This window comes from Myotis daubentonii, chromosome 14 (genome assembly GCF_963259705.1).
Source record: "Myotis daubentonii chromosome 14, mMyoDau2.1, whole genome shotgun sequence".
Classification (NCBI taxonomy): domain Eukaryota; kingdom Metazoa; phylum Chordata; class Mammalia; order Chiroptera; family Vespertilionidae; genus Myotis; species Myotis daubentonii.
Genome location: NC_081853.1, coordinates 19,695,399 through 19,708,404, shown reverse-complemented (window position 1 = coordinate 19,708,404; position 13,006 = coordinate 19,695,399). Strand labels below are relative to the sequence as shown.

At 43.9% G+C, this 13,006-nt stretch overlaps 1 long non-coding RNA gene across 1 annotated transcript in view; it reads right to left on the bottom strand.

Moving 5' to 3' along the window:
• Positions 1-13,006, bottom strand: part of LOC132215343 (uncharacterized) — a 382,955-nt gene that overhangs the window by 320,544 nt on the left and 49,405 nt on the right. The gene's annotated exons all lie outside the window — the stretch shown is intronic.

Sequence of the window (13,006 nt, the reverse complement as noted above, 5' to 3'; positions counted from 1 at the left end):
ATTATCATAAACTCAGGGGGGTTTTGTGGTATTGTTTTATTTTGTTTTGTGTGGGGTTTTTGTTTGTTTTTGCCTTGTCTCTAACATACTGCCTTTTTTTTTTATCAGTCAAGTTTTGTTTTGTTGGGGTTTTTTTCTCTGTCCATCACTATTTATCTCCCTTCTCCACCTCCCAAATCCATCCCCCCCTCCCCCTGGCAATCACCGCTGTTGTCCATGTCCATGACTTTTTGTCTTTTGGTTGAATCCCTCCCCCTCTCCCCCCCCCCCCAACCCAGGCCCTCCCATAGCTGGCAGTTTGCTCTCTATCTATGAGTCTCTCTATTTTGCTTGTTAGTTCATTTTGTTCATTAGATTCCACATATGAGTGAAATCATATGGTGCTTGTCTTTCTCTGACTGGCTTATTTCACTTAGCATGATGCTCTGAGAGGATTTTCTGACCTCCAATTGGTCAGACACTGTTTCACATATACCCCTGCTGCATTTTCTCATGGTACTCAGCACCCTCTGACAGGTGGTACCAACAGCTCAGTTCCCACAATCATGGGTGTGGATACAGACCACTGATATTTTCTCAATCTCATGTGTAAAGTACAGTAAACTCTTATCTATTTCTTTGTTTTTTCATTATTGTTATTAATTGTGGCAAAATTCACATAACAAAATTTATCATCTTAACCACTTTTAGTATACACTTCTCTGGGGTGAAATATATTCACATTGTTGCATTCACTTCACCACCATCCATTCACATCACCACCATCCATTTCCAGAACTCTTCATCTTGCAAAACTAAACCTCTGTACCCATTAAACAACTCCCCATTCTTCTCTCCCCCTCCCAGGTCCTGCCAATATCTTATCAATTTTTTACATTAAAGCTTACCAGGCAAGCCTGGCTGGTATTGCTCAGTGGTTGAGTGTCGACCAATGAACCAGGAGGTCACGGTTCAATTCCCAATCAGGGCACATGCCTGGGTTGTAGATTTGATCCCCAGTGCGGGGTGTGCAGGAGGCTCCCGATCAATGATTCTCTCTCATCATTTATGTTTCTATCTCTCTCTGCCTTTCCCTTCCTCTCTGAAATCAACAAATATATATATATATATATATATATATATATATATATATATATATATATATATATATATATATATTAACTTACCAGGAAAATTAGTTTAAGGAAATTTCAATGTATTCTAAATAATTTCACAGCTGAATTTCTACCTATGAACCTGTGTAGAGATTCTGGAACCACTATTGTGACCTGATATTTTCTCATCTACTTTTCCGTTGTTCTTTTCTCTCCCTCTACAGTATAAGTTCCATGAGACCAGGAACCTCCACTTTTTCCTCGTGGGACGGCAAATACATAGCACAGAGCAGGAGCTCAGCAAATGCCGTTTGAATGAGTGATCAAAGGCTGGAACGATTGCCTTTGTGGGTGGGTTCCACCCTGAGCTGGGCTTGGCAAAGGCGTTGGATACATACGTAAAGAAGAGAAGGGATTTCAGTTCGGGATAACAGCAGGAAACATAAGCTCCTGGAGGCCTGGGTAGTATCTAAACTGCATCAGCAGGGCCAAGTACCAGCAGGTAAAGGAGGAAAGAAAGGAGAGAGGAGAAGGAGGCGGCAGGCAGGTAGGAGTGCAGGTAGAAGGGAGAGTGAGAATCTGCTGGAATTTCTGCAGAGACTCTGCATTTGAGAGTCTTGGAAAGAAGGGGCTAAAGAATTAGGGAGTTAAATTGTTAAAGGTCTAGGATGCATGGTCCTATGAGCCTCTGGTTCTTGACCAGAAATGCATAATGTCAGCTGGTGCGGCCTTTTGAATATCAGGGGGTATCACATCCCTCACAAAAACTTTATTTTCAAAACTTCACCAAGAACTGGAGGCAAATGTTGACATTTCCATGGCAGAAGCCTCATCATAATGAATCTTCTGAGAGTGGAGGGAGACAAAAGGTCCATCTGCCAGAATATGTAGAGCGATTGATCTTTCCTACCCAAGAAGAAAGAGAGTAGGAGCTACCCCGTGGAGCAAGCATCCCTTAATACCCTTCAGATCTCGGATCTCGCCTCCAGGCCCTCTGTTCCTGTGACCTGGGGCACTGACCACACAGCGGGGAGGCGGATCAGCAGTGTGTCCTGGAGGGCTGCCTATTTCTCTGCCCCAGAGCATCCTTCACAAAGGATGTGACTCACCAAGCAGCCCTGGTCGTGACTGCATGCATCAGAACCTGACTCATCACAGCCATCAGGAGATTGTTCGGACGTGGTTGAAATCTCACAGCAAACTTACACAAACACAAGTGGGTGAGGCGTGGGATTTACTGACGTAAGGTGGACTTACTCACTGATTTACAGAGTGTCCTCTCATAATGGGTCCTGTGTGTCATACCTACCAGGCGGCATTGTTTCTGCCGGGGTTGATGAGCCTTCACTGAAAATTGTGTAGCTGGTCCTGTTAGGCAGTTGGGTTGGATGACTATACATCTGAGCTCCAAGACCTTGAGGAATGCACAGTCCAGTGAGGGGACGTTAGCTCCATTCAGCCAGGACTTGTTAGAAGGATTGGTTTTGGAAGAGAATTTAGAAACCAACCACAGGCATACATCGGAGGTGCTGTGGGTCCAGTTCCAGACCACCGCAACGAAGTGAGTATCGCAACAAAGCCAGTCCTTCTCCTTTGCTGAGACCGAGATGGGGATTCTTGTATAAGTGGTTACTTTTTAAGGTAAAGCCTGTAAAGAAGTAAGGGACACAGAAGAGGCAGCACAAAGATGTGGTTTCAGCTGCAGTCTAGCTCCAGTCTGATTCCATTGGAAATTCTGGAGTTTGAATGGCATCACAGTGCTGTCCTACCTTAAGGCAGCAGGACAAGACTTTTATATCATACTAGAGGCCTGGTACACAAAATTCGTGCATGGGGGGTGGCGGTGGGGGAAGAGGGAGGAGCGACAATCCCTGTGGGATCGGGCCTAAACCGGCCGTCAGACATGCCTCTCACAATCCGGGACTGTTGGCTCCTAACCACTTGCCTGTCTGCCTGCCTAATCGCCCCTAAACACTTCTGCCTGCCTGCCTGATTGCCCCTAACTGCTCCTCCTTCAGCCTGATTGCCCCTAACTGCTCCCCTGCTGGACTGATCACCCCTAACTGCCTCTGCCTCAGCCCCACACCCGGGACCCAAGATTCCCTCCTCCAGCTGGCCTGAGGCACCCAGGACGCGGGATTCCTTCCCGCTGGCCAGCCACAGGCACCCAGGACCCAGGCCGGCTTCACCCAGGCCAGCCGCAGCCACAGGGGACCGTGGGTGGGCGGCTTTGCCCAGGCCGGCCGCAGGCGCCTGGGACCATGGGCAGGCGGCTTTTCTCCCTCTCCCATGCCACCAGCCCTCGGCCCTCACAGCCACTGTAGCTTTGTCCAGATGGACGTCTGGAAGATATCCGGTCTAATTAGCATATTACCCTTTTATAAGTGTAGATCATTGGCTGTAGGACCATACCCTCCTGGTCATTTCCCATTGAGGTTGCTCCTATTGACGAAGATAAATTCTTTACAGAAAGACACAGTGATAAGCCATTAGCAGCCAACACTCATACCAGGTTAAGGGATAGGTGGTGCATCAGCAGGATAAATGGGATCCAGGCAAGGTGCTGGCAATGTCTATTTCAGACAGGTAACCAAACTAAACTCCTTAATCAAAATAACTTCACCTTTCTCTAGTCATCCAATCACAGTAATGTGTCAGCGTGATTAGATGCCTGGGAAACCTTACAACCCCGATTCCTGGGTAAAGATTTCACATCGGTCACAAACTCAAAGGTTTTGAGTAAAACTCTATGAAGGCTCAGAGAAGGGATTGAAATTCACATTTGTCTTCATGATTAAAGATCTTCTAGGACAAGAACTGTTTCAGTCATTGTGGGTCCCTAGAGATTAAGACAATCCTTGTAGAGATGACAAAAATGAAAGTTGTGAAACCCCATCCACCTGGCTCCATACGTTACCTACCAATAGCACTTCGCCTCATCACCATCCAATTCCATCAGAAAAAACACTCTGGCGAAGGCCCTGGAGCCTTATTTAGAATCCCCAGGGGGAAGGGGTAAAAAATGTGCTATTAAAAATAATAACTGCCTGTGGGGACTTTTGACAAGTCCAATGAATACACCAGCCAAGGTATTATGCTCCAAACATGGGGGACATGTTTCCTGAGAGTGGGAGGTTTTGCTGGAACAGCCCAGAAAAGTTTACAGGTGTTTTGGCAAAGCTTCCCAGGGTTGATGCCAGAAAGACCTGCCTCCACCCAGCTGCGTTCTCCGTGTATTCAAAGCCCTCGGTAGGAACTTCACTCTAATCGCCTGTAGTTAGTCATTATGTCTCAGCTGCAAGATTTGGGAATGCCAAGAAGCCAGCTCACCCAGAGGCCTATTGTGTTTTAAATGTCTGGGCCAAAAAAGAAATTGCCTCAGGAAAGTTGGCACTTAGATGGGCCAAAGGACTCTGGTTTGGAGGCATTTCCAGGCCATCCAACTTTGAAGTCCCTGAGGTTCACAGAAGAAACTCAGAGGGACCGTGGTCACAGAAATGAGATTTTACAAGCCTTTGCACTTATTCGTGAGCATGGCACAGTCTACAAAGTAAATTGGCAAATCAGGGGATTGCAATTCAATTCTATGAACATTAATTGAGCTCTGTTTCAATAAGGGTGCTTTCAGCTGCAAATAACAGCCAAGAGAGCCAATTAAAATTGGCTTTAAATAATAGGCATTAATTACCTCACATAACAAGAAGTTGGAGAGAGGCAGGTCTAGAAGTTGGTTAACTAGAAGTTAAACAGCCCCAGAAATATCAGTCGGCTTTTTTGAGATTCCCATGGAAATACGGTCATGACTTCAAGATGACTACCTGAGTTGCAAACATAGTATGCACACACCACAACATCCAAAGGTAGGAAGGAAGGTGAGATTTCTCCATGAGCAACCCTTTCTTTCCCTTTGTCTAGAGTGAGACATTTTTTCCACAATTCTTCTCAGCAGACTTTCTCTTACATCTCTTTGGGGAGAATTAGATCACATGGCCATTACTCAATCAATAAGCCAGGAAAGAGTAATATGAGGGCCCTAAACACTTTAGGCCAATCCTGACTCATTTCCTAGGTCTGGGTCCCCCTTTCTGGAGCACCTCGCCTCCTAAACAGAGTGAGGGCTTTGTTGGTAAGGAACAAAGGTGACGTTGTTATGGGCTATTAACTAGGCAGGAAACAAGGGTCTGCCCCTCAGCATCCGCCTCTGTGCTCTGCACGGGGCATACAAAGATGGGTGAATCACAGCCCCTCTTCGCAAGGAGCCCACAGTGAGACAAGCACCTGCTCAACAACTGCTATTATTTATTGCCCTACTTGTTACCAAAGTAGATTTGAAGTGGTAAAGAACTGTGCAGGTTTTGTTTGTTTTTTTAGAAATTTCTACAATAGAATCACCCATCCCACAGGCTCTTCTTACAATGTGGCTTTAACACTCCTGTTGTCAAGAAGTGGAGTCTACATTTGAATCAGGGCGGGCTTGTGACTCTGGCTGAAGTGACACCACAGGACTCCTAAGGCTAAGCCCTAAAAGTCGACACAACTGTCGGCTGTTGTCTTTGATGTTCCCTCTTAGAACCCAGCCACCATGCGTTGAGGAAGTCCAAACTTCCCCGTGGAGAAGCCAGCTGTGAAAGTGAGCCATCTAGAGCCTCCGGCCCCCGTAGACCCACTGTAGCCGATGCCATGAGGAGGAGAGATGGACTCCTCACAAAAAAACTGTTAGAACTAATAAATGCAGTACAGCTTTAGGATACAAATCAATACACAAAAATCTATTGTATTTCTGTACACTAATGATGAACTATCAGAAAAATAAATTAGCCCTGGCCGGTTTGGCTCAGTGGATAAAGCATCGGCCTGCGGACCAAAGGGCCCCGGTTTGGTTCCAGTCAAAGGCATGTACCTTGGTTGCGGGCTCCTCCCCGGCCCAAGCCCTGGTCAGAGCTCATGCAGGAAGCAACCATTTGATGTGTTTCTCTCACATCGATGTTTCTCTCTGTCTTTCCCTCTCTCTTCCACTCTCCCTAGAAATCAATAGAAAAAATATCCTCAGGTGAGGAAGGAAGGAAGGAAGGAAGGAAGGAAGGAAGGAAGGAAGGAAGGAAGGAAGGAAGGAAGGAAGGAAGGAAGGAAGGGGAAGGGAGAAAGAATTTAGAAGAAATTTATACTTAGAAGTGCCTCAAAAAGAACAAAATACTCAGGAATAAATTTAACCAAGGAGGTAAAAGATTTATACAATGAAAACTATAAGGCATTGATGAATAAAATTAAAGATACAGATAAATGGAAAAATATTTTACGTTCATGGTTTAGAATAATATTGTTGAAATGCCTATATGACTTAAAGCAAACTACAGATTCAATGCTATCTATCCCTATCAAAATTCCAATGACGTTTTTCACAGAAATAAAAAAAAAATCCTAAACTTTTCAAGGAACCATTAAAGACCCCAAATATCCAAGGCAACCTTGAGCAAAAGAATAAAACTGGAGGCATCACACTTCCTGATTTTAAACTATATGACAAAGCTATAGTGTTTAAAATAGTATAGCACTGGTATAAAAACAAACACAATAGATCAGTGGAACAGAATAGAGGGCCCCAAAATAAACTCACACATATACGGTCAAAAAGTCTTCGACAAGTGACCAAGAACACACAATGGGAAAAGGATAATCTCTTCACCAAATGGTGTTGGGGAAAATTGGATATCCATATACAAAAGCATGAAATTGAAACTTTTACGCTATTAATAAAAAATAATTCAAAATGAATTGAAGACTTAAATGTAAGACCTGAAACCATAAAACTCCTAGAAGAAAACATAGGGAAAGAGCTCCTTGACATTAGTCTTGGCAATGACGTTTTTTGGATATGACACCAAGAGCCCAGGCAACAAAAGCAAAGATGAACAAGTGGGACTACGTCAAACTAAAAAGCTTCAGTAAGCAAAGGAAACAATCAACAAAATGAAAAGTCAACCTATGGGAAGGGAGAAAATATTTGTAAATCATATATCTGATAAGGGGTTCATATCAAAAAACATATAAGGAATTCATACAACTCAATAAAAACACACACCAATAACCCAATTTAAAAATGGGTAAATGACTTAAATAGACATTTTTTTCCAAAGAAGACATGCAAATGGCCAACGGTATATGGAAAGGTGCTCCATATCACTCGTCCATCAGGAAAATGCAAATCTAAATCACAATGAGATATCAGCTCACACCTGTGATGGTGTCTATTATCAAAAAGACAAAACCTAACTGTTGGTGAGAGCGCGGGGGAAAAGAATCGCTTGTACCTGTTGGTGGGACTGTAAACTGATTGGTACAGCCATTGCAGAAAATAGTATGGAGGGTCCTCAAAAACTTAAAAGTAGAACTACCATAAGATCCAGCAGTCCCACTTCTGGAGATATATACAAGAGATGTCTGCACTCCCATGGTCCTTGCATTCACAATACCCCAGACATGGAAACAAGCTACCTGTCTGTAAATGGGTAAATGGTAAAGGAAGTGTGATATATATACAATTAAATATTATCCCACAATAAGAAGGAAGGAAATCCGGCTGTTTGTGACAACGTGAGTGAACTTGAGGGCAATGTGCTAAGTGAAATAAGCCAGACACAGGAAGGCAAATATTGCATCATCCCACTCATATGGGGAATTTTGGAAAGTTGAACTCACAGAAACAGAGAATACATTGGTAGTTTCCAGGGTCTAGGGGGTTAGGGAAAATGGGAGAGGTGGGTCAAAGGGTACAAACTTTCAGCTCTAAGGTGAATAGGTTCTGGGAATCTAACATATGGCATGGTGACTACAGCTAACAATGGTATTACTATTGCCCTCCCAGAAGGCAGATGGCTGTGTACATGAGTTCCCTTAGGGGGATAATCAGACTTTCTTGAACTTCTTCTTGAACGTATTTTAAAGGTTAGTGTTGTTTTTACTTTGAAACATACATAGCAATTAAAGTAGAGATGGGCATCATCTTTTCAGGGCTTAAGACTTTAAAGGGTTCCACAGAAGAGCGAGATGGGGAGAGAGACCTCCTTCAGTAAGAGATGTCCAAATTACTTTACCGTCTTAAATACTGCTGGAAATAACTGGTTAATCGACATTTAAAAATCTTAGTAAACACAGATTGCTATTCTAGTGGTTCAGATAGAAGCTTGCTACACTCTTCATCAGTCAGGCAAACACAGGAAAAAGCAGGATTACGCTAAGGAGCTCTTTCTAGGGCCTGCTCGGGTCCTTACGGCTCTAGACACATGGGTGAGCTTATTCCTTGGGAAATCTTGGTGCAGGTTAGGTAATTGGAAAGATTATGAAAGCAGAATAGATGAGGGGACTAAATAAAGACAAAAACTTTTCCCCAAAATTGCTTTACATTTTATAGCATTAGACTCAAGAAGAGGAACATTCATTTTATCTTCATTTCCTATGGGGCAATCCAGTTCAACCAATTATCATTAAAGTTTAACTGGAAATTCAATACATTATGCAAATGTCCCCATTTATGTACTATCACATCAAGCCGGTACTGAAATGTAGCCGTAGTTAAAAGGAGTAGATGATACCCTAGTTCTCTTTCATAGACATTTCAAAGGCAGTGAGAGGCGCTCCCCAGCCCAAGCTCAGTGGAATAAATCCCGCAGACAGCTATAGTCGTGTTACCACGGTGGCTTCCTCTCGGTGCAAAGGTGCTGCAGGAGAGAGATGCTCAATCCCTTCTTTCTAAAAAAATCGAGGTGCAATTACTGTTTATTTCTATAGAGCAGCATGACTTTTTGTGTCACTTGTCAGAAACAAACGCACAGGCAGCCAGACCATCTCACTGCGGGATAGTCTCACTACCGCGTGCCAGGCACTGTTCAAAGGGCTTTACATTATTACTTTATTTCATATCAAATCACTAGTCATCAGGGAAAGGCACACCAAAACCACAAGGAGACATCATCTCACACCTGTCAGGATGGCCCTTATCAAACAAAGTGGTAAAAACCTGCCAGGCAGAAGGAAATCATATGCAAATGGCCTGTGGTAGGACAAATCCGTTTGAATATGGAGGACTGTGGGGCTGGAATGCAGAGACAAGGAGAAGCATTGCAATACAATGGGTTCAGGAGAGCCAGGTTAAGGAGTTCCATCTGCCTAACCATTTATGAGCGGTATTCAGTCTTGGTTTCCAGTGGCTTGTCATTTACACTTAACACATTCCACTGCGTTACAAAATGCTTCTTCACATTGGGCTAGCATCCCCTCTGCTCCCATCTCTAGGCTCCGTCCCCTGGAACCCTACAGAGAAATCCTACTGCTCAGTTTATTATCTCTGAGAGTAGATCACATCCCCTCTAATCTCCAAACTTTCTTTCCTGCTTGCTGGCTCGATGAAGAGGACCCTGAGCCCCAGGTTTGGTGGGCCCTGAATCCTCCACCGAGAAAAGCCACTCACCAATCCAGGACCTGCATCAAACGGCTATGTGAGAGCAAAATAAGCTCGCATCGTGCTTAGACCAGTGGTTCTCAACCTTCCTCATGCCACGACCCTTTAATACAGTTCCTCATGTTGTGGTGACCCCCAATTTCATTGTTACAAATTGAACATCATTAAAGCATAGTGATTCATCACAAAAACAATATGTAATTATATATGTGTTTTCCGATGGTCTTAGGCGACCCCTGTGAAAGGGTCGTTCGACACCCAAAGGGGTCACGACCCACAGGTTGAGAACCGCTGGCTTAGACAATTAATTGCAGGGGGTTTCTTGTCTCCACTGTCCATTCTTCCCCAACTCTAAACAGCACTACCCACTTTTTAATTCAGAGGCAGAATGCTGGGCTAGGTTCAGTCCTGGGCCTGTTTGCCCCAGATCAACTCCTCCCCCGACCCTGCTCCATTCTGCATGTTTTCCAGGCTCCCACTCCACTTGCCTCTTGAGTCTTTGGCCCATGGGATTCATTGGCAAGAGACTGAAAAGCAGAAGAGAGAGCAGCGAGGGTATTTCTCCTAGGCATCTCCAGCAGTGCCTGCATCTCCTGCATGCCTCTAATTCACTCCAGACAGGCCCTCACATGACCCCAGCCCCTGTACTCCATCTGCACCCACTCCTCCCTTGGTCCCTCAAGCCTAGTGGTGCTGGCCTCCTTCTACTCTCATCTCTGGTTGCCTCACTGTCTCCTGCCTGGCATCTCAGTCCTTCTATCATATATGTATCCAACTGTCTCCAGGAAAGACCTTCTGTATTAAATATTCTAGTGATTCCTGTGTCCTAGCTAAATCAATAGCTAAGAAAGGGAATCATTGATCTTCATACCACAATTAATGAGACATCCTATTTAATAAAAGCATAATATGCAAATCAACCGAACAGCCAAACAGTGGAATGACCTTCTGGACGACCATCGGGGACCATGCTATGACACCCACTGCACCCACTGGCACCAGGCCAGCCACGGCAGGTGTGATGCGATTGGTCGGGGGCCTGGCCATCGCCCCATGATCGCCCCAAAGAGGGAAGCCCAGGTCCCGGGTGTCAGAGAGAATCTGGTGCCGGCAGCCAGGGGAAGGAAGGCCTACTCTTGCATGAATTTCATGCATCGGGCCTCTAGTTTACTGATATTAAACTTTCATAACTCTATACTTCATCTCTGATTCAATAAACAGAATATGCATCTCAAATACTGAACACTCAGTTGTAGGGGGAGAAGGGGTGTTTTATTTTAGCCAGACACTAGTGCGCATCATTTTAAAATTCCTTTGCCTCCCCTGATCCAAATGTAATCTTGAGACACTAGAAGAATCTCCTAACTTGTCTCACTGTTCCTACTCTTGTTCCTACTCTATAATCCCTTTTCAATAAGCAGCCAGATGAGGCTTTTGAAAGTGCAAATCTGGCCTGGCCAGTGTGACTCAGTGGTTGAGCGTCCACCTAGGAATCAGGAGGTCACAGTTTGGTTCCCTGTCAGAGCACATGCCTGGGTTGCCGGCTCAATCCCCAGTAGGCGGCATGCAGGCACAGCAATCAATGATTCTCTCTCATCACTGATGTTTCTATCTCTCTCTCCCTCTCCCTTCCTCTCTGAAATCAATAAAAATATATTTAAATAAAAATGGTTTTAAATAAATAAAGAATGCAAATCTGATCGTGTCACTCCCCTGTGCAGGCCTGCTAATGGCTTCCCATAGCACTGGGAATAAAAATCCAAGCTGCTCACCATGTGGGCACAGTCCGACCTCCTTTGTGCTTGCTGGTCCCTCTGCCAATCTCCTACCTCTGCCCCTCCCTGGCCCATTCTGCTTCGGTCACACTGCGCATTCCTGTTCCCACTTCATCTTACTCATTGGTTCCCTCTGCCCCGCCCCACTTCCACCAGAACTTGTCACAGCTTCCTTTCCTTGTCATTCAAATCCAACCCCAATCACCTCCCTACCCTTTGGTTATTCATTTTCTATCTTTTCAATGTGTTGGGGTTATTTTCTTAGCACTACTCATTAACAAAAATTATCTGGTTCATTTATTTGTTTATATGAGAGCATAACCACAACTATCTTACTCTCCTACTAGATCCACAGCACTTAGAAAACTCAAGACACCTAGATATTCACTGGATACACAGTCAAATCTCCATTTCCCAGATATGGGAACTGACGCCCATAATGATAACTGACATGTGTAGGGCCTCCCAGCCCAAGATCTGATGCCATACCTTCTTGGCCCTCTGCCACGCTGGTCCAAACACCTTCTATCCTAGGCCTTCCAATGCTATTTGGCCAACAATTTACATAGAGAGAACAAGAGATAACCCCATCTTAGGACTCTTCTGTAGCATATTTATTTAATAATATAGCTGCCTCTTAGCATTTCACACCTCAATGAACTTTGGCCACATGAAAACCAAGTAAACAACTAATTTCACATTGAGTTTCTTTATAAACATACTCATTGTTACAATGTGATTTTTCCTGGTTATAGATATTCATATAAATGAATACATGTTTGTATCTACACATACATGTTTAAGTAATACCTCCTTCTCCCACTCTCTTTCACTTGCCCTTGGTAACTGCCTCTTGAACGTTTACCTGGCTGAAAGATCTACCTCGGTGGATCTTTGTTCTCTTCAAAGATATTTCCCTTGAGGTCCTGGAGTTTCTTATAATTTGACATTAAACATAAATAAAAAAGAATCACTCAGCCAGCTCAGGGATCCTCTCAAACTCCGTTGAGCTCCACACTCACACCAAGAATCTAAAAGGTCTGAAAGAGCTCCCAGACTATTCTTTAGGGAGGGGAAAACTAAAAGAGGTATGCCACCCACATGCTGGTGGCCGGGCGAACAGAGAGCAGTGCCGTCGCCCTCATCTGCCAAAGGTGGGGGAAAGGGCCGGATGTGAACTTGGAGACCAAGTGCTGCTTGTGGAACTGAACTCTGAAGATGTTCCCGGGGGCAGGCAGGAGAAAATGTGTAAGGTCATCATAACTGCCTAGACTAAAAATTAGGACACTCCAGCATAGAAAACATATTTTTCTTTTTCTGTTTTTTGTTTGTTTTGGGGTGTGTGTATGTTGACTCTACATATATGAAGAAGCTAGTAAAATTTAGAATTAACCTCAAAACATTGAATTTTTCAGGATCTTGGGATGGATTTGTTTTAGTTATCAAACTGGAAAGAACAATTTTAAAACAGGGATAGCTAAAAAAAAAAAAAAAAATGCTATGTGTATACTGTTGTGTCTATCTTTAACTCAGTTCCTAAAAAAGACAAAAAAGTTTCCATTTTTGCACACACAAAATGGATTAACTTGCCTATAAATTCCATTGGAAAATATTTAGGCCAATATTCAGGATTTTTTCTATCCTATGTATCTAATTTTAGCCTCCTTTATAAATTTAGCCAG